Source organism: Panthera uncia, chromosome B4 (genome assembly GCF_023721935.1).
Source record: "Panthera uncia isolate 11264 chromosome B4, Puncia_PCG_1.0, whole genome shotgun sequence".
Taxonomy (NCBI): Eukaryota; Metazoa; Chordata; class Mammalia; order Carnivora; family Felidae; genus Panthera; species Panthera uncia.
In genome coordinates, this window is record NC_064809.1 from 62,982,672 (window position 1) to 63,005,690 (window position 23,019).

The 23,019-nt window shown below is 37.7% G+C and overlaps 1 protein-coding gene and 1 long non-coding RNA gene across 8 annotated transcripts in view; one reads left to right on the top strand and one right to left on the bottom strand.

Moving 5' to 3' along the window:
* The window catches only part of LOC125918942 (uncharacterized), a 57,104-nt gene extending 41,472 nt beyond the window's left edge, over positions 1-15,632 (bottom strand). For both annotated transcript variants that reach the window (XR_007456628.1, XR_007456627.1), the window contains exon 1: positions 15,560-15,632. This is a non-coding gene — a long non-coding RNA (uncharacterized LOC125918942). The remainder of the gene's footprint in view (positions 1-15,559) is intronic.
* FGD4 (FYVE, RhoGEF and PH domain containing 4) overlaps positions 1-23,019 on the top strand; it is a 285,834-nt gene that overhangs the window by 64,889 nt on the left and 197,926 nt on the right. The gene's annotated exons all lie outside the window — the stretch shown is intronic.

Below are 23,019 nucleotides of genomic sequence, written 5' to 3' on the forward strand. Positions count from 1 at the left end.
AATTGAACATTTGATTGAATGCTTTTGGTCTGGGTTATAATCTTTTTTTTTTTTTAATGTTTATTTATTTTGAAAGAGAGATTGAGTGAGAGAGTGGAGAGGGGCAGAGAGAGAGGGTGAGAGGGAATCCCAAGCAGGCTCCATGCTCAGCACAGAACCCGACACCAGGCTCAATCTCACAACCGTGAGATCATGACCTGAGCCGAAATCGAGAGTTGGATCCGCTTAACCCGCTGAGCCACCCACACACCTCTGGTTTGGGTTGTACATTATCTTAATAATACTGATAAGATATTGTTAAACTTAAGTTGAATATTTTTTCTCTAATTTGATCATTTGTAAAAATGGGGCAGCAGTACTTTCCCTTACTTTTAGTTTTTCACTCTCCTACATGTAAGTAGTTGTCAAGTTGACTAGTAATGTACTTCCTCCTTTTTTGTTCTTTCCTTGATTCTTCTCTTTATGTTTGTCTTCCTTACTCTCCTTATACCCTACCAAGTCTGGTGGAGTGACCTATTCAGGAGGGAAATTATGGATAGTATGGATAAGATGACATGATGCATGTGTTTAGAAGAATCCTTCTAGATGCCATTGTCAAACTTCCCTGGCATGATACTCATGACCAACAGTTTAGAAGACGATAACGTGCACATGTAATGCACAGGTTTGATACATAGAAGAAATCTAATCAAAAAAGGGAAGAAGTGCTGCATATAACTAGAGGGTATGTACTCTATCCTTGAAGCTTCCAATCTGTCCTTTTTACAGTTTTACTTGCAAATTTCCCTGTGGTGCCTTTTTATTTCTTTGTAAATTATGTGAAGCCAGCCTTTCAGCAAAATCTGCTTATTTGCCCCAAATAAATGTGTTTATGCGATTCCTGATTTTTAATTTTAGTTGCTCCAGATCTCTTTGATTTCCAAAACCTGTTTGGCCTATCACTTTTTATTTTGGTAGCATTTATAAGCTATTTCTGGATCGTTGTTTGGGTTGTTTTTAAAAGATATACCCATGAAAACTACAAAGTGCTGATGACAGAAATAAAAGAAAGAAATAAAAATCTAAGACATACTGTGTTCGTGGATTGGAAGACTCTTAATAAAGATGACAGTTCTCCCAAATTGCTGTATGTAGGTTTAATACAGTTCCTGTTAAAATGCTAGCAAGATTTTTTATGGGTGTAGATAAGATTATTCTAAAAATTTACATGGAAAGGCAAAGTAACCAAAACAGCTAAAAAGTAAAAATTAAAAAAAAAAAACAGTTTTGAGAAGGAAGCATAATGCGGGGAGAATCACTCTAAGACATTATGTAGCTACAGTAATCAAGACTGGTATTGTCAGAGTGAGAAACAAATAGGTCAGTGCGACAGAATTGAAAACCCAGAATTAGCCCCACACAAGTAGGGGGCTTTTGCCAAAGGTGCAAAAGTAATACAGTGTGTCTTTTAAACAAATAATATTAGAGCAATTGGATATCTATGGAAAAAAAAAATAACTTCAACCTAAACCTTATACTATATATGTGAATTAACTGAAAATAAGTCATTAATTTAAACGTAAGACATAAAACTGTAAACTTTTTAAAAAATTTTTTAAACAATGTGTGTCTATTTTTGAGAGAGAGAGAGACAGAGTGTGAGTGGGGAGGGGCAGAAGGAGAAGGAGACACAGAATCTGAAGCAGGCTCCAGTCTCTGAGCTGTCAGCATAGAGCCCGACGTGGGGCTCAAACTCACGAACTGTGAGATCATGGCCTGAGCCGAAGTCAGACACTCAACCAACTGAGCCACCCAGCTGCCCCATAACTATAAAACTTTTAAAAGAAAACCTAGGAGAAAATCTTCTAGACCTAGGACTTACCAAAAAATTCTTAACCATGATCCCAAAAGCATAAATCATAAAAGCAAAAAATGGATAAGTAGGATTTCATCAGTTTAAAACTTTTGGCTGTGTGACTGTTAAAATGGCAAAAAGACAAGCTATAGGCTGGAAAAAATATTTGAGAACCCAATGTTTGACAAAGAACTCTATCTAGGATATATAAAGACCTCTCAAAACTGAACAGGAAAACGAAAACCCTAACAATCTCACTAGAAAATGGGCAAACAACATGAAGATATTCAGATGATAAATGAGGATAGGCACGTGTGGACACTCATCATACAATCTAGCAGTCGTACTTCCGAGCATTTATCCCAGAGAAATGAAAACTTAGATCCACACTAAGACCGTACAAGAATGTTCATAGCAATTTTATTTGTCGTTGCCAAAAACTAAGTAATTTAATGGTCATTAACATGTGAATAGCTGAACTGACTTTAGTACAACTGCACTATGGAATTCTACACAGCAGTACAAAGGAACAGCCCATTGATACATGGAAAAACCCGAGAGGGTCCTAAGACCATTATGCTGAATGAAACAAGCCAATGTCAGTCACACACAGTGTGTTTCCACTATATACAGTGTTCTGTAGGTGACTACATGATAGGAATAGGGAACAGAATAGTGGCTGCCAGAGGTTAGGAACAGTGAAGAGAAAGGTGTTGGTGATGACTAGGAATGGCTAACATGAAGGAGCTCTTAGTGATGGCAGAATCCTTGAGTGTCGTGATTGTGGTTGTGCTGATGCAGATCTATACCAGTGATAAAGTGGCACAGAACTAAACACACATATTGTGCCAATGTCGGTTTCCTGGTTTTGATATTGTACTATAGTAATATAATATGATGTAATCATTAGGGGAAACTGGACCTCTCTGTACTATTTTTGCAATTTCCTGTGAGTCTATAATAATTCAAAATAAAAAGTTAAAAAAAAAAAAAAGATATTCAGACCTTAGGCCTAAGCTGTCCATCAGCCACTGGTTGCTTTTAAAATTAAAATTTAAATGCACTAAAATGATGTTAACTTAATTCCCTGGTTACTTGTTTCAAGTGCTCATGTGGCTACCTTATTATATAGCACAAATACAGAACATATCCATCACCACAGAAATTCAGTTGGCGGTGCGAGTTCAGACCAGATCCTCTACGGTGCCAATTCCCAAATGTGTCGGTAGCTACGTGTTTCTTAGTGAACTGTCTTAAAGTTATAAGTCAAAAGATAATGGGATGTACCAATAAAATTTAAATAGAAGAAATGGATTTAACATGATGCTTTTTGAAAATGTCATACTTTTTGAGGCTATATACCATATTTTAATAAAAGGAAATGAAACTTTGCTTCATGTTTGAAATAGGAATAAGCTTTTTCCTTATTTGCCAAAGCAGTTGGAGTTTCTTCCCATAATCACAATATAAAATATATATGAAATGGGAAAAATATAGAGGGACAAGTAGGGAAAGAGATCAGCAAAAAAAAAAAAAAAAATATTTGAAATATCTCATACTTCTTGTTGTTTTTCATTTCTTAGCGACCAGTCTACCAATGGTAGCTCACTATTGCAGAGGAAGCGTGGTTTAGCAACCAGACCTTAAACCAGAATTATATTTCTAGCTCAAAGTGACCTTGAGAAAGTGACAAATGTGCTCTTCCCATTTTCGTGACCAATAATCAAACTAAGATAAAACTGACTATTGCTTGGGTGGGCTATGGGGTGAATTATTTAAAATGATCCTACTTTTGTAGGATCATTGGTCAAATATTGGCTTCCAAGTAGATTAAAAAAAAAGTTTTGGGGAATTTGGTTATGAAAAGGTCACATGAAGTAGGAAGGGGAAGTTTACCGGGTATGAACAGTTTTAGGTTTTGAGCTTAGAGTTAAATACAAGAAAGCGCAGACAGGGTAAAAAGTTTTCTTAGTTTGTACCAGCTTAATAATTTCAAGAAGTCTCTGGGAGACTAAGCAGACGTTTGGATTTTAGAGACCAGGTTTTGAAGTTAAACAGCGCAGGGTCTGAATCACAGTTCTGCTGGGAGCTGCTTACCATTATTTTTCACTTTTACGATCTGTAAAATGGGGCCCCTGGCACCTTTGTTACGGTCGTTATGAGAAGGACACATAAGTATACAGCTGTAGTTACTGATGATAATTTTAATTTCATCAAGACATGGCATAGGATGATGGTGTTAGGAGCAGATAAATAGCTCTGTTTGCTTTTCTAAAGATTTATTTTTAGCCCCATAATGTTTTTTGGAGGTAGGGTACTAATTTTAGCTTTATAACACATTGGTTGATAATCATGGTTTCTAAAGCCACTTTCAAATTTAATTAGTATCTAGAGTATGACTGAATTGATCAAAATCACTTGATTTAAAGCCAAGACACATAAATCTGTTTTTATAAAATATAAACAGCCAAACTGAAAAAAAAACCCACACATTTATGAGAGAAATGTTATTTCAGTGCAATTTTTGCAACCCGTTTCTACAACTATAGCCACATAATATCTGAAATGAATAGTAATGAGAAGGCTTAATTATAAAGATTAATTTAAAAAAATCTTCATTACGCAAGGTCAAATTATCAGAAAATATTTTGTACGAATTTTCTTTTTTCTTTGCTTACTACTCTGCTAAAAACATTGGAAAAAAAAAAAAAAAAAGGTCAAGAACCAGAGCCACCATACTCATTAGGACCCTTCCGGCCTTGGTAATGTAGTGGAGGAGGACAGTTGCAATTTTAGGCAATAGTTCACTGGCATGTGGTCAGTTTGAAGGGAACCAAAAATGCTGACATCCTCATTTGACTTCATCACCCAAGACTGAGTACATACACCAACACTTCCTGTGCAAACCTACCCTGACTCTGCAGAGGACACCCCAACCCTTGGCTGATCTGGGTGGGGAGGGTGGCTTGGATCGGTGACGTTTGCAAAGCATTCGTCCTCAGTTGGATACCACCATACTGTATGAACATGCCATTTCTCTTTATCTTTCACTTCATAGAGATCAGCTTTCAAAGCTGATAATAATATTCACTGACAGCAAGAGATTGTTGCCAGTAGGTGACTTGCCCTGAAAATCACCACTCCTTGAAAGTACACCAGAAAACAGCATGTTTGAGAAAGAACTAATTCAGAAATGTACTAAAAAAAGTCTGTAAGAAGATCTGGAATGTTTATAGCTTGTCTCCCTGATGTCACTATGTCTACACCTACCTTAGCACCCTTGGCCTCAGTTTTCTCATCCATATAATGAGAGGATTTCTAAATTTCTAAGACTTTGTGATTTTAATGTATTTTGCCAAGTAGTTTCCTCCATGATTGCACTTGTTGATTCATAAGCTACATTAAATGCTTTTTCTATGCATCAAAATTTCCTCAAGTATTACCAAATTCTTTAAGGTGATCTACGATTTTCAGTTTGTCATTCTTTCAGAGACATAGTGATATTGCAAAGTGAACTTAGTCTTGGTGTTAGACTTTGATGCTGACAACAACATCTAAATAGTACATGAAACAGAAATTAACACTGGGATTATTATGTAAATGCTCAACTCATGTTGTAATAAACAATTAGGTGTTTTTAAATTTTTTCTGATGTTTGTTCATTTTTGAGAAAGACAGAGACAAAGTGTGAGTGGGGGAGGGCAGAGAGGGAGACACAGAATCTGAAGCAGGCTCCGGGCTGTGAGCTGTCAGCACAGAGCCCAGTGTGGGGCTTGAACTCAAAAACTGCGAGATCATGACCTGAGCCGAAGTTGGACACTTAACCAACTGAGCCATCCAGGCGCCCCTGGGTGTTTGAGATGTCTGTGTGAATTATGAACTAAAGCATGGACTTCAGTAATTTTCCCTTATAAATGTGGCAAGGATGAGAAATTTGCTCATTCACAACTTTCCTTCTTTATTTTTTATTAGTTACAGTTTATTTTGAGACAGAGACAGTTCACACGAGCGAATAGGGGGAGGAGCAGAGAGAGGGGAGGTGGAGAGAGAGAGAATGAATGAATGAATGAATGAATGAATGAATCCCAAGCAGGCTCCATGCTGTCAGCACAGATCCCATCGTGGGGCTCGAAGCTGCAAACTGAGATTGTGACCTGAGCCGAAATGAAGAGTTGGATGGTCAACCAGCTGAGCCATCTAGGTACCGCCCCCTGCCCCTTATCTCCTTTAAAATCCTGATGCTTTTATGAAGTTATTTGGGGTTGTTAGGTGACCTAGGAAAGGAATAGAAGGGTCTTTTGCTCCAGAGAGGCAGAGAGCTTAAACACTCTTTCACTGTCTTTCGCTATTCGACATTTCTTATGACTTCTAATGAATATGAAAACAATTTCTAAGACCATTTAAAACCTATTTTTAAAGGATAGTCTGTTTTAAATCTAAAGGCTGTAACTACAGTAAAATCACATGTCCTTGGGCCCATCCTTCCCATTCCACCATAGTATTGAAGAGCTCTCTCACTGCATTTTGAAATACCTTCATGGAATTTTGAAATGCCGTACTTGCGTAGGTCTTTGAAGCTGCATCAGTGCTAGAAGAGTTATGAAACCTAGTTCTGCACTTCCCATTAGTTAGTTCTTCATGTCAAATGGAGGATGTGTGCGTGTCTGGTGTCTAAATACAGACCTGTAGGTTTTACCCATAAATTATAGATACAAATAATTCCTCCACAAGCGGGAAATAAGTATGATTGATCAGAAGAATAAAAGGCAGCACTGGATGTTGTTGGAAAGAGATCCTTTATGGGGGGCTGTGAGTATTTTATTTTTGCAATTTCTATTTCCGAGGTATCTCAGGTTAAAAACATGTGAAGTTTTGAACATACAAAGTAGGTGAGTAGATGAAGTAACTGGTTTTTGTCTTTTTGATTACTATTAAATGATAAGTCATTTTTTCACTACTGAAATTATCACGGCTCTTGTTTAGAATGGTTTTGTGGTGTGGTTTTAGGACATAATGTACTTTATGGTCCATATATGATTCCTTGAGGTAATGGCCTTTCTCTGTAGGATTCATGGCATAGCAATGTTCTCTGAGAGTGGTGAATGTAAGCTGTGCTTTGAGTGAAACTGTTGACCTTTCTGATCTGAGACTTTTTATGTTAAGCTTTTTCCTTCTATTTCTAATTTCCATTTCCTCCCTTCTTTGGTTTCTAATACATAAAAACTATACTTTAGTCAATTTCTTAGAACTTATTTGTGTACTTAATATTCTCTTAGTCATCAGTTATTTGGGAATAAAATTCTCTCTACTACTAAAACATTAGCAAGGTACATTGGCAATGTGCAAGTTTAAGGATTTCTTGAAATTACATACTAGGATCTTAAATCCAGTTGACTAGATCCTTCTGTCATTGGGGCTATAATGTTCTCCTGGTCTTTTGTAGTTAACTGAAAAGCCAATTTAAGTAAATGTGTTTGTTCAGAAAAACAATTTTAAACAGATTTTTCTTGATAAGAAAGAAAATAAACATCTAGGTGTAACTATTGCCAACATTTTGATGTATGTTTCTTTGTATCTGTTTTACAGAGTTGGGGTCCTATTTTTATTTTTAAAATTTTTTTTAAAATCTTTATTTATTTTTGAGAGAGAGAGAGAGAGAGACCGAGCACAAGTAGGGGAGGAATAGAGAGAGAAGGAGACACAGAATCTGAAGCAGGCTCCGGACTCTGAGCTGTCAGCACAGAGTCCGACATGGGGCTTGAACTCATGAACCGTGAAATGATGACCTGAGCCGATGTTGGTCGCTTAACCGACTGAGCCACCACCCAGGTGCCCCAGTTGGGGTCCTATTTTATGTGGATCCCCTCCCATGTAACATGGAATTATCTCATGTTACTGAATATTCTTAGTAAAAATTCAATAGTTGTATGATTCTGTTAAAAAGTATTACTTTAGTTAACATGCCCTCTATTGTTAGATATTTAAATTTTTTTCAATATTTTGGATTATAAATAAGTGAGGACACCATCATATTTAATTAAAGACTATCTTGCAAAGTGCCTGGGGTGGGGGAAATCTCACTGTACTTATATTCTTGATTTATCATATAGCCTGACCTTAGAATTTTAAGGAAAAACACTGAATTAGGATTTTAAACAAATGTGTTGGGTGCGATGCTGGCTTAAACTTATGGATCTCACATTTTTTTAAACTTTTACTTCTGTGTCTATGCACTTGCTGTTTTTCAAAGGTGGGGGGCATTGCTTTATTTAGAGAAATAAACTGGAGTGGAATTTGTAGAACTTTTGCAAATAAATGGTTCATTGAAGAAAACTGAAAGAGGACTCCCCTAACTAAGGTTGGTTCTTCTAACCTCATGTAAATGGAAAACTAGATCCATGCAACAAAATAAATCAAGCATGGGCTATAAAAATATGGTGCCTGGGGAAAAAAACAGATTCACAAGGCTTTGGCCAAAGTTTTTCTTTGTTTTACTAGGTTAGAAATGGACTGGGATTCTCCCTGTAATTCAGCCACAGAAGAAAGAAAAAGCTTCTTGTTCTTCATTCCCATTGTATAGAGCCCCTATGTCACTGACTTGCACCAAGATGGACTACTGACCTTTCTTGTGGAATGAATAGAACTGAGTTTAGAGTACTTTGAAATACTCATAATTTCTTAACTATATCTTACTTTTAAAACTTGATAGGCATAATAATTAATTTTAATAGACTAGAACTAGCTAGGGTGTATGAATATAAAGTCAAAATATAAAAGTTTGGAGCCTTACTCTTCAAGGAGTTATTTTGGATCAGAAAATTTGATTTCAAGCAGCACCTGGGTGGCTCAGTCAGTTAAGCATCCAACTCTTTATTTCGGCTCATGTTATGATCACAGTGTCATAGGATCAAGCCCTGTGTCGGGCTTTGTGCTGAGCGTGGAGCCTGCTTGAGTTTCTCTCCCTCTTTCTCTCTCTCTCTCCCTCTCTCCCTCTTACCCTCTTACCTTCTCTCCCACTTGTGCTCTCTCTCTCTCTAAAAATAAATAAAATGAAAAAAAAGTTTTAATTTGATTTCAAGATTTCAGAAGATTTTTTTTCTTTGCCCTGCCTCTGCCTTCCCCTTACTAGTTTAGATGGCAATACAAGTTAATATCCTGACTTTTCTTTATAAATGAGTAAAATATTACTGACTATGTGTTATACTTAGAAATAGCCATTTCTCCTAATATTTATTGTAACTTTAAAATTTAGGATCTGGTTGCTACGAAATACCAGATCTTATACACACACACACGTATACACATATTTTATATTAAAAAGAAGTCAAAGTGAGATTTACTATAGGACTATATGTTTTATTCTCTAACGACAAGTATGAATAGACTTATTTTTAAGACTAAAGGAGACTCAGGATTACGCTCATAACCACAGTAACAAGGGACTTTTGTCCCCATTTTCATTCTTTTGTTTTTTGGGCATTGTAACCTGCACGTGCTTCTCTTCAGAGTGCATACAGTGCACTTAGTGTTCTCTAAGGATCAACTTTGTAACTGAACCACTTGGACTCCTATCCAGTTTATACACTTGTTGGCATTTCTCCTGCCCATTTGTTTAATCTTTCCAACTCATTTGATCCTCTGGCATTAGAACTGACAGCTGCAATTGCATGTGGGTTTATAAAGTAGCTGAATAATAAAATGCCATGACCTGGTTCTTGTATAGTTTCACCGATGACTGAGTTGGCAATGCTACAAATTGGTTTGGCAGGTCAGGTGGAACATTATCTTTACAGGAAAAGAATTTATGTATGAAAAAGACTGGTATTGATCCCGAGTGATAGAAGTGCTGTTGCCTAAATCCCAGTCTTACTGTTTACTGAACACCTATTAGACACAGTGCTTTGCTTTATAGGCACATTATTTCTAATCCTCAGAATTCTCTTGTAAGATGGTTATGACCCTGTTTTTCAGATGGAGAAAGCAGATTTTTGAGGTTTTGTATTCATATCTGCATATTTAGTCCTACATGGTAAACTGAAATTCATGTCCAAGATCATTCATTTCCAAAGCTTGTGGCCAATCCATTGCACACTGTAGCAGTAATTTTGTTCATTGTGATTAGTAGTTTATTTCCATTTTGCCATTGACGGGCATTGACTATTATGATGAATGGTGCTATGAACATTTTGTACGTGTCTTTTGGTGGAGTTATTGGGTCATGGGGTAGGCATCCGTTAAACTTTAGGAGATGTTAGCCTAAAAGTTTTCCATACTGGTTGTAGTGTGTGAATATTCTGGGTGTTCCACTTCTTTGCCAGTATTCTCCGTAGGTTTTAAAAAATTTTAGCCATGTGACAGGTGACCAGTGGTATCATTTTGTGATTTTAATTCACATATCTCTGATGGTTAATCATTTTTATATGCTTATTGGAGACCTTCTTTGGTGAAGTTCCCAATCAAGACTTTTGCCCATTTAAAAAGAAAAAATTGGATTGTCTTTTTTTTTTTTTTTTTTTTTTTTTTGGTCTGCATTCTTTATGTATTCTGAATACTGGTTCTTTGAGCACTCACTTATAAATACTTGTTTTTCCTGTAATGCTTTATTTTTTATACTTACTGGTGTCCTTTGATGAGCAATGCTCAATTTCAGTTCTATCCTTTAGAGTTAGGTTTCTGTGTTCTTTTTAAAAGCCTTTGCCTATCTGAAGGTAGTAAAGATGATTTCCTACAGTATTTATAGAAGCATATTGTTTATTTGTTTATAATTGTTTTACCTTTCATATTTAGGTCTATGATTGCTCTGAAATGGATGTTTTGTAAAAGATGTGTGGTAGGGGTCAAGATTTATTTTTTGTGCCATGTAGATATCAATTGGACTTAGCACCATTTACCGAAAAAACTGTCCTTTGCTCACTGTATCTCAGTGGCAATTTTGTGGTACAGTTTTGACTGAGAATTCTGACATTTGACATTTACAGAATCCAAACCACCCCAAATTCTTTTTGTTGTTTTCCTTAAATTGTCTTGAGCATGGATTATGCTTTGTATTTCATCGCATCTCACCTAGTATAGTGCTCTGTACGCATTGTAGGAAAGAGTTGAGAATTTACCAGTCCTGGAAAGGTTTTTATTAATGGAATGGCAGCTGTTGGGGTATACATCCCTGCAGGGGAAGGAAAAGGAAGTGGTTTGCATTGCTGGGTGCAAGTGGTGTGTATGTGAGTTTTTGAGGCAAAATCTGCCTAGCTGCACTTTTCCCATAAATTTCTTTACACTGAAAATTATGGAGGTTTGGATTATAGCTCTTCTCACTGAATTGAAAGCAAGTATCAGAGGAATTGTTCACTGAAAACACAGTTATTCAGCTGTACTCTCTGAGAGTTCTGTATGTGCTCAGTAAACTTACATGTTCACCATAGTGGGGACCTATTCCCCCCTCATTTGGTTTATTTCATTGGTTTTTTTTTTTTTTAAGTTTACTTATTTATTTTGAGAGACAGCAAGAGCATGTGTATGAGCAAGTGGGGAGGGGCAGAGAGAGAGGAAGAGAGAGTATCCCAAGCAGGCTCCATGCTGTCAGTGCACAGCCCAACTTGGGGCTCTTTCCCACCAACCATGAGATCATAACCTTAGCCAAAATAAAGAATCGGTTGCTTAACTGACTGAGCCATGCAGGTGCCCCTATTTTGTTGTTGTTGTTGTTGTTGTTGTTGTTGTTGTTTTTAATTTAAATTCAAGTTAGTTAACACATAGTGTAGTATTGGTTTTGGGATTAGAACCCAGTGATTTATCACTTATATATAACACCCTGTGCTCATCCCAACAATGTCTGCCTATCACCAATTTAGCACAGCCCCCACCCACATTGGTTCTTAATTTGATTTTTAAGTAAGCACTAAGAAGGAGTTCCGTGAAAGAATTTTGGTCCTGGCCATGATGGAATAATTGGTATTGTAATACTCTTCTGCCATTAAAAAACTATAAAACTGGAAAAATATATGCAGCTTTATATGCTTACATTAGAAAAGAAGTTTTAGAATCAATGATCTGAGCTTCTACCTGAAGAATTTAGAAAATGAGGAAATTAAACCAAAAGTAAATAGAAAGAAAGGCATAAAAAATATAAAAGTGAAAAATATGCACTAGAGAACAGACAATAGAGAAAATAAAATGCTTCCTTGAAGTAATGGTAAGATTGATAAGTCCCTGTTGAGACTGATCAAGAATGAGACAATTCCAATATCAGGATTGTTACAGACATTAAAAGGATAATAAGTGGTTACTATGAACAACTTAGATAAAACAGACACATTTCTTTGGAAGACAAACTGAATAAACCATGAAGAAATAGAAATTTGACTAGCCCTTCAGTCTACTAAAGAAATTGAGTTGGCAGTTAAAAGTTTTCTAACAGAGAATACCATGATGCTGCTGGCCCAGGAGCTACATTTTAAGAACCAGTATGTTAGACTGTGACGTCTGTGAGGGCAGGGAATAGCTTTCGAACCCCTTTTTATTATCTGCATGTGACATAACATTCCTGGTAAATGTTTCTTAAATAGAATTGATTGGATGACATGGTACTAAGTAGGGAGGTTTCTTCCCTTGAGAAATCTAACAGCTTTTTATTTTCTTTCTTTGGTAAGGAATTTTGATCTTCTAGTTCATTTCAGAAAATGTGTACACCCTACTGAAATGAAAACACTTAAATTTCTTGTGTTTGTGAAACTATATATGATTAGGAAGGTCTCAGGGTTTCCTTCGTGATCATATAAATCATGTTGGGTGTTAAGTAAGTGTGGGCTGTATTGTTCCCAGACATGATGCTTTAAAACCATAAATCCTGTGGTTTTACATGAGTTAAACCAAAAATGACATTGATCCTCTCCCTAGCAAAGGCAATTTGGGGTGGGGTGGCATGGGGGAGAGGGGAATCTTACGAGGGCAATGTGTGTGTGTTTTCTGGCATTACAGTTCTGTTGAACACTGTATCGCCAGTTTTTAAAGAAAGAACCAAATTGTAGCACCCCAATTGCTTCTTAAAATTCATGAGTTTCATCTAGCATGAGGCATTATTCAGCTAATAGTTGAAAATCTTCCAAAGTGAACAGCATTTAAGAGGCTATTAGAAACCTTATTAGAAAGGCAGATAGTGACTCTGAACAATAAATGAGCTCAACCTGCAGGAGAAAATGGTACATCAGCTGAAAATAAGTCTCCTTTGAATCAGGAGCCAACTCTTGTTGCGTGGAAAGTTTTGTTTATGTGAAGAAATTTGAAATGGCTGTGCTCATATTTATTGGACTCTTAGAGAAATTATGTCCTTGAGCATTACCAACCCCTATAAAATGTTAAATAGCTTAATTACATATCAAAATCATCTTTTAAACCCCATCTACCCTGGCATAATTGAGAAAAAACTGAAGCAAACTCTTCTTTAGAAATAAATTCATAAAATTTATTTTTTTAATGCTTATTTTTGAGAGAGCACAAATGGGGGAGGGGTAGAAAGAGGGGGCCAGAGGATCTGAAGCAGGCTCTGCACTGACAGCAGCAAGCCCGACGTGGAGCTTAAACTCACGAACTGAACTGCAAGATCATGACCTGAGCCAAAGTCAGATGCTCAACTGACTGAGCCACCTAGGTGCCATGATTTCCTAAAATTACTTAAAGAGCACAATGTTTAGAATAATGCCAATCCTGATACATATTATGCAAAAGTTTTAAAGGAAATGAATCAAAACGTTAACCACGATTATATCTACCTGATTGTTTTATAGGTGATTTTAATTTTATTTCTAATTTTTTTATTAAAAATTTTTAAACATTTTTTTAAATTAATTTATTTATTTTGAGAGAGAGGGAGACAGAGTGTGAGAGGGAGAGGGGAAGAGAGAGAGAGAGAGAGAGAGAGAGAGAGAGAGAGAGAGAGAGAATTACAAGCAGGCTCTGAGCCATCCGTGCAGAGCTCCAGGCTCTGAGCTGTCATCACAGAGCCTGATGCGGGGCTTGAACCCACAAACTGTGAGATCATGACCTCCCTCCCTCTCTCCTTCTCTCCTTTTCTCCTCTCCTCTCCTTCTTTCCTTCTCTCCTCTCCTTCTTTCCTTCTCTCCCTCTCTCCTTCTCTCCCTCTCTCCTACTCTCCCTCCCTCCCTCACTCCTTCTCTCTCTCCCTCTCCCCCTCCCCTCCCCATTCCTCTCCCCTGCTTCCACTCACTCTCTCCCTCACTTTCTCTCTCTCTCTCAAAATGAAACAAAACAAAACAAAAAAACTTTGAGCATGGGAGTCTGCCATTTTTTCTAGCATTAGAAAAGGTATAAAGCTGGTGCTGCTGTAAACACAGACATCCCTGCTGTCCAGTGAGTGACAAATCAGTGAAGGTGGAGAGAAGTGAAGAGAATATAACTGGGGCTTATGAAATGACCAGCTATTTTGGGCTCCCAGGTTGGCTGACTGTACATCTGTTTTCAAGAGGAAAACACCATTGTGTGATCACATTGGAATAGTGTTAGGATTTACATGACTGCCAGGTTTAGGTCATGAGGTAAAATCTGGATCATAAATAGGGAAAATGGAGAACTAGCATAAAGTCACGCGTCACTGTCCACCCACCCTGTAGAAGAGCAAAGGAATAGAGAAGAGTGCCAAGAAGAAAGTTTAAAAAATTTTCCCTTGATTTACATTTTTGCTAAGTCAGACATCTCTTGTTCACTTTTCCCCCAGAAAGCATCTAGAATATCCGTGACCTCTATAGGATCCCTTATCTCCTGGACTGCCCACCATCTTCCCTTTGAGACTTACTCTTTTGTCCTGGAGAAAGTGTGGTATCCTGATGAGTCAAGTTCATTAGTCCTGGGCCATAGACTTCCTGCCTGCTTGTTCCTCAAGGTTAGCAAGTGTACTTGCTGCTTGACTTGCTTCAGAAACTTATCATGTATTTCCATGCCCATTCGCTCAGATGTGTCTGTGACCTGGCACCGTGGTCACTACCTGGGTAGGTAAGAGTGGTGGAGCCCACACTTACATTGTCTTTATTCATTCCCTACTGTTTTTTCTTCTGTTCATTTTTCAACAAAGATTTAGTGAGCACCTACTTTGGGCCAGATACTGGGGATTCCTTAGTAAATAAAACAAAATTCCCTTATTCATGGAATTTACCTTCTAGGGTGGGAGGCAGACAATAAAATGAGTGCGGGAAAAAATTTAATGTTGGGCAGGAATAAGTGCTATTAAATGACAAAAAGACCAAGGTGCTGGAATAGGTAGGAAGTCTCAAGGGGTTGTGATGAAGCAAAGAGATACTTGAAGAAATGGCATCTAAGTACAGAGTCTAATGAAGTGTGTTATGGAAGCAAGAGGAAAATTTGGGGAAATGTTCTAAACAGAGGGAAGGGCAAGTGTGGAGGACCTGAAACAGGAATGAGGTTTGACATCAGAACTTGACAGGGAAGTATTTAAATTCCTACACACCTGTTGAGCAGACTAGCTTACGAGGAATGGTAAGGTCTTTATTTGGACCTACCTCCAGCTATATGTTCAGTAAGATATCATTTACCTTATTTTCTCACATATAAAGATTAAAAGCTTTTAATCTGTTAATGGGGTTCCATGTTTGAACTGATAACTTCATGTTTTGCCAATGAATTGTTGTATAATGTCTAAACACATTTACTTGTGATATGTTTATGAATATTTATTTAGTGAACATTTATGGATCTTACCTGATGGATTAGATGTGGCTGAGGAGGGAAAAAGTGGGGAAGGAGATGCTGATGAGAGAGAAGAGGAAAGGAGTTGCTGGAGAGAGCCCGCAGAACCGGGAGAGTTGATTGTGAGGCAATACAGGAAGAAGGAATGCCAAAGGAGAATGAGGTCAGCACAGTCAGATGCACCCAGGGAAGTCCAGGGATATAAGAACTGAACAGTGACCTGTGGGTATGGCACCTGGGATGTCTCTGCTAGTCTTGGAGGGAGCAGAGTCTGGTGTATGTTAGTCAGACAGAGGTGAGCTAAGGAAGTGGAGGTCATGACTGTAGAGTTCCCACCTTTTGAGAAGTATGAACAAGAAAGACAGGAACAAGATTAGACAGCTTGACAAAAATATGAATGGAGCTAAGAGGGTTTTTTTGCTTTTGTTTTTGTTTTTTATTTTAAAAGAAATTTCATTGGTGGTTTTTCATGACAGGAAGTCATCCTTTGCTATTCTTGGCTCACAGAGTAAACAGTTGTTTTACGTGCATTTATGTCCCACCATCACACTTTTAAACGTGTTTAAAACTTCTTACAGCTATATAGTTATCCAAGTATTCAAAGAGAGTTCACCTATGTAATCTTGATCTTCTTGAAAGGAAGGTACCAAATATTATGCCTGTTTCTTAGACGCATGCCTCAAATCCCAGGCTATAGCTGAGAAGTCACCCCCCAAAAAGTTGTAGGACAAAAAATTTTATAAGTATTTCCCATCCTGACAAGAGTTTGGCAATCTATATTCACAGCATTAACTAACCATGATTTGTCCCCATATTCAACTGATTATCCTCTGGTTACCTCAGAAAAATTTATATATATAAATTATATATAATTTATAGGGAAGATGAAATTTTTCAGAATACACCATTATGTCCCTCTTGCCGCACACATACCCTGCCATACACAGAGCAGATACGGTCACCTTCAAATGTTCACAATGGAGTACACCTCAGTCCTAGTCTTAAAGGATTCTTGCCCACACAGCCTGGCTACTCTTTTTAAGACTTTCCTCTTTCTGGGGTTTGGACTTGGAGTAGAAAGGTAAGGTTAGGTAGAGAGAGTTGATTTTATAAGACCAGATGAGAGGCCATAAATAATCCCTAGGTTTCAATAGTAAGGGTTCAGTTGATTATTTTTGCTGAATTTGCTTTCTCTCCTAACAAAGAAAACCCTGTAGAACTTAAGCTCAACAGTTTTGTGTAAAGTTGATCTAAGTAGTAGCGGTGCCCCCAAGTTGTGAGCATCCAAATATATAAATCAATTAATAACAAACATAAACTCATTGGTAATAATAGTAGGGGACTTTATCACCCCACTTACAGCAATGGACACATCATCTAAGCAGAAAAATCAACGAGGAAACAATGGCTTTGAATGTCACACTAGACCAGATGGACACTTAACAGATATATTCAGAACATTTCATCCAAAAGCAGCGGAATACACATTCTTCTCCAGTGCACATGAAACATTTTCCAGAATAGATGACATACTGGCTCACAAATCAGCCCTCAACAAGTACAAAAAGATTAAGATCATACTGTGCACATTTTCAGACCACAACGCTATGAAACTTGAAATCACCACAGGAAAAAAAGACCACAAATACTTGGAGGTTAAAGAACATCCTACTAAAGAATGAATGGGTTAACCAAGAAATTAAAGACACCAAGGCACCTGGGTGGCTCAGTAAGTTAAGCATCCAGCTTCAGCTCAGGTCATGATCTTGTGGTTTGTGAGTTCGAGCCCCAGATTGGGCTCTCTGCTGTCCCAATACTACTACCCCTGCCACTCTCCGCCCCTTCCCCGCTCATGCTTTCTCTCAAAAATAAACATTAAAAAAAAAAAGAAATTAAGGAGGAAATAAAATAGTACATGGCAGCCAATGAAAATGAAAACATGACAGTCCAAAACCTTTGGGATGCAACAAAGGTGGTCATAAGGAAATACATAGCAATCCTGGCCTTCCTAAAGAAAGAAGAAATATTTCAAATATATAACCCAACCTTACACCTAAAGGAGCTGGCAAAAGAACAGCAAATAAAGCCCAAAACCAGAAGAAAATGGGAAATAATAAAGATTAGAGCAGAAATCAATGATATCAATATCAAAAAATAGTGGAACAGATAAACAAAACTAGGAGTTGGTTCTTTGAAGGAATCAATAAAATTGATAACCCCCAGCCAGACTTACCAGAAAGAAAAAGGACCCAAATAAATAAAATCATGAATGAAAGAGGAGAGATCATAACCAATACCATAGAAATACAAATTGGGCACTCTGGAAGAGATGAACAAATTCCTAGAAACATATAAACTACCAAAACTGAAACAGGAAGAAATAGAAGATTTGAACAGATCCATAACCAGTAAAGAAATTGAATCAGTAATCAAAAATCTCCCAACAAACAGGAGTCCAGAACCTGGGAACATGACTTCCCAGGGGAATTCTACCAAACATTTAAAGGTATTCTTTTGAAACTGTTCCAAAAAATAGAAATGAAAGGAAAACTTCCAAATTCATTCTATGAAGCCAGTATTACCTTGATCCCAAAACCAGACAAAGACCCCCTGAACAGGAGAGTTACAGACCAATTTCCCTGATGAACATGGATGCAAAAATACTCAACAAGATACTAGCAAATTGAATCCAGTAATATTTTAAAAGAAATAGTCACCATGATCAAGTAAGATTTATTCCTGGGCTGCAGGAATGGTTCAATATCCACAAATAAGTCAACATGATATACCACATTAATAAAGGAAAGGATAAGAAATATATGATCCTCTCAATAGATGCAGAAAAAACATTTGACTACATACAGCATTCTTTCTTCATAAAAACCTTCAAGAAAGTAGGTATGGAAGGAACATACTTCACCATCATAAAGACCATATATGAAAGACCCATGGCTAATATCCTTGATGGAGAAATGTATAGCCAACTAATCCTTGACAAAACAGGAAAGAATATCCAATGGAAAAAAGTCTCTTCATCAAATGATGTTGGGAAAACTGGACAGCTACATGCAGAAGAATAAAACTGGAACACCATACGCAAAAATAAATTCAAAATGGATGAAAGTCCTAAATTTAAGACAGGAAGCTATCAAAATCCTAGAGGAAAAAACAGGCAGCAATCTCTTTGACCTAGGCCACAGCAACTTAGTAAGCATATATCCAGAGGCAAGGGAAACAAAAGCACAAATGAACTACTGGGACCTCATCAAGATACAAAGCTGCTGCACAGTGAACAAAACAGTTAACAACACTAAAAGGCAACCAGTGGAATGGGAGGAGGTATTTGCAAATGACATCAGGTTAGTATCTAAAATCTATAAAGAATTTATCAAACTCAACACCCAAAAAACAATCCAGTGAAGAAATGGGCAGAAGACATGAATAGACACTTTTCCAAAGAAGACATCCATGGCTAACAGACACATGAAAAGATGCTTCACATCACTCATCATCAGAGAAATACAAATTAAAACCATAATGAGATACCACCTCACACCTGTCAGAATGGCTAAAATTAACAGCTCAGGAAACAACAGATGTTGGCAAAGACGCAGAGAAAGGGAAACTCTTTTGCACCACTGGTGGGAATGCAAACTGATGCAGCTACTCTAAAAAACAGTATGGAGGTTCCTCAAAAAATTAAAAATAGAACTACCCTACAATCCAGCAGTTGCACTACTAGGTATTTATCCAAAGGATACAGGAGTGCTGATTCAAAGAGGCATATGCACCCCGATGTTTATAGCAGTGCTATCAATAATAGCCAATGTATGGAAAGAGCCGAAATGTCCACTGACTGATGAGTGGATAAAGAAGATGTGGTATACAATGGAGTATTACTCAGCCATCAAAAAGAACAAAATCTTGTCATTTACAACAATGTGGATGCAATTAGAGTGTATTATGCTAAGTGAAATAAGTCAGAGAAAGACAAATACCATATGATTTAACTTGTGGAGTTTAAGAAACAAAACAGATGAACATTAGGAGAAGGGAAGGAAAAGTAAAATAAGATAAAAACAGAGAGGGAGGTAAACCGTAAGAGATTCTTAACTATAGAGAACAAACTTGGGTTGCTGGAGGGGAGGTGGGTGGGTGGATGAGCTAAATGGGTGATGGGCATTAAGGAGAGTACTTTGTGGGATGAGCACTAGGTGTTCTATATAAGTGATGAATCACTAAATTCTACTCCTGAAACCAATACTACACTGTATGCTACTAACTCCAGTTAAAACAAAAATGAGGTAGTAAGGGTTTGCATGTGTTGGTCTTTCAGGATATTTATTTTTTGAACTGTAATAACTGTTGAACATTGAGTTTTACGAGCACAAACCTGAGTTCTCTTTTCCATTCTGGCTCAATCTCAGCCTCTAAAAGAATGTTCAGGGGCACCGGGTGGCTCAGTTGTTTGGGCGTCTGACTTCGGCTCAGGTCATGATCTCGCTGTGAGTTCGAGCCCCACGTCAGGCTCTGTGTTGACAGCTCAGAGCCTGGAGCCTGGTTCGGATTCTGTGTCTCCCTCTCTCTCTGCCCCACCCCTGCTTGTGCTCTCTGTCTCTCAAAAATGAATAAACGTTTAAAAAAATTTTTTTTAAATGTTCATAATGTTGACATTTTGATCATTTTTACAGAATGATATTTGCGTATCTTTGCCTAGTACCATCCATGTATCACTGTTTTATCTTGTTAGCTCCTCACCAGCTCCTGCCCCTGCACCAGAGGTAAAGGTCTTTGTTTCTCAAACGTGCTGAAGATTCCTCAAGAGAAAGGAACCAGTGTCTCATTTTTGTCTATAGAGTTTAGGTTGGAACTTTGCAAATTGTGGAGCCCAATGTCTTGTTTACATAACAGTCTTTGTTTTTAACCCTTTTTCCACTTGTCACACTGTCTCATAAACATTTAACTTAAACACATTTACTAATTAATACATTACCATAAATGTATATTATGTTATATATATGTACTCCCTGCAAAGAGTCTTCAGCTTTCATATATTTCAGGAATTTTCTTAAACAAAGAAAGAAGAATTAAAACATCTAGATTCCAATTTAGATGAGTCACTTCCTGGAAAAAAAAAAAATGTAAGAAGGAAGAATGTGAATGGCAACAGACTAGGACCCAGATGCTTGTATAATTTCCTCCCACCTCTGTTTTAGAGTCAATGTTAAAGATCTGTAAGGAGAGCGTTTATTACCCTAACGAAGACAGTAACAGATACTCTAATGATATGAAGAATTGGATCCTGTTATTCACACTGGACTAAGACATCATCCTTCCAATTTTAATCAAAAACATCCCTTAGGGGTTCTTGGCTGGCTCAGTTGGTAGAACATGCAACTCTTGATCTCAGGGTTATCAGTTCAAGCCCCACATTGGGTATGGAGCCTACTTAAAAAAAAATCCATGGGCATTGGTAGATCTGAGGTCAAGTCCTAATGGTTGGACTTTGATGAAAGATGGCTAGTATACAAGCCTCCCTAACATAGACTAACCCTCCTCAACTTTTGTTTTCTTTATAGTGTGGTACCTGGGCATGTCCCAGAAAGGGAAATACTTCTCTGAAATGCTAAGCACAAGAGAGGAATGATGGGCAGTTAAAAAAAAATTGCTTCCATCATGTCAGGCTAGACTCGTCACTGTATCATCTTATTAACCCCCTGCAAACTGGGCAGAAAAGTTCCACTTATTTCATTGTGTTTTCTTTTGCCTATAAAGTACTCTTTACCCTGCAAATACATTTTTCTAAATCATGTCTTTAAAACTAGTTGCAAAAGAGAAAAGTTAAATTTAAAAACAAATCTTATAGAATGTTAAGAATACAAAATTCTAGGTAAATGTCTGAGAAAATATCACCTGTTTACAAATACTGTATTTTGTGTTTCAGTGTCCGTGCCTAGTCAGCCCTGTTGTTTAGTCTGGTCCTTCTTAAGCTGACATGATGAGTTTGATCTCCAATCAGGATAGGTAACCTGAGTCTGTTTCATAGTCACTCCCAGCCTGACAATATCCAGTCACCTCATAATGCAATCCATTTGTCCAGAAGGAGTTTGGGTAAGAGTAGAAACAGCACACAGAAAGAGCAGTGCTGGTGTCAACGTCACTCAACAGTGTGCCCTACGGGGGATGTAACCACCACCTCACCTGGTAGCCTAGTAACATCTCATGCTCCAGCCTTTCATCGTAGCACACCTAAATTTTAGTATGAATTTCCTTCTGGAAAATAAATACTTGTCCTGGCTGCTCTAGCCCTTTCTCTGTTCCCCCGAAACCAGTAAGAATGAGGAAGAACCCTCCTTCCTCTAACATTCATTCTTAGTGTTTGAGAGCAGAAGGGAACTTGGGAGATGATATACTCTAGCTCCCTTATTTTGAGACTGAAGCACACGTGATAGGGAGGGTAAAACAGCCTGCCCATGTCATACCACTGGCTGAGCAGTAAGTCCAGGCTTCTGAGTTTCTAGTTAGGGAGTCTTTTCATCATCTGGCACTGCGAAAACTAAGGGCTTAAAGACATTATTGACAAAATATGTGCCTAGGCCAAGGTGCTCTGGGGCAGTGCCACCAGCTCAGTGGGGTGCTATCTGGAGGGTATTTTAAAATTTCAAGGGAAACACAGGGACATCTATTAAACACTGTGGGAACAATTAGCTGTAGGTGGTTCTGTTTTAGAATTACACTGTACTGTTTCTTTTGATGACATCATAGTTTTGCAGAGCTGGGGTTTCGGCGGGTTATCGTGATAATAAGCAAGTATCTGGTAAAAATCAATGTGGAACAGAAATGAGGATGGCAAGGTCTAATATGATCCTGTGGTGTGAGAAGTTTTGCAGGACCCAAACCCATCCAGTACCTACATGCCATTAGTCAGTAATGGTAATGATTTCAGAGTGGAATAAAAATATTAATTTTTCTTGCAACTGTTTTATATTACATTTTCAAATGGTGGTAAGTTGCTGGATCAAAAATAGTTACAAAGTTGTTTATACCTAACCTCTTTTTTTTTTTTTTCCTCCTTCCCCTCCCCCATGGGTTTCTGTTACGTTTCTCAGGATCCACATAAGAGTGAAACCATATGGTATCTGTCTTTCTCTGTATGGCTTATTTTACTTAGCATCACACTCTCCAGTTCCATCCACGTTGCTACAAAAGGCCATATTTCATTTTTTCTCATTGCCATGTAGTATTCCATTGTGTATATAAACCACAATTTCTTTATCCATTCATCAGTTGATGGACATTTAGGCTCTTTCCATAATTTGGCTATTGTTGAGAGTGCTGCTATAAACATGGGTACAAGTGCCCCTATGCATCAGTACTCCTGTATCCCTTGGATAAATTCCTAGCAGTGCTATTGCTGGGTCATAGGGTAGGTCTATTTTTAATTTTCTGAGGAACCTCCACACTGCTTTCCA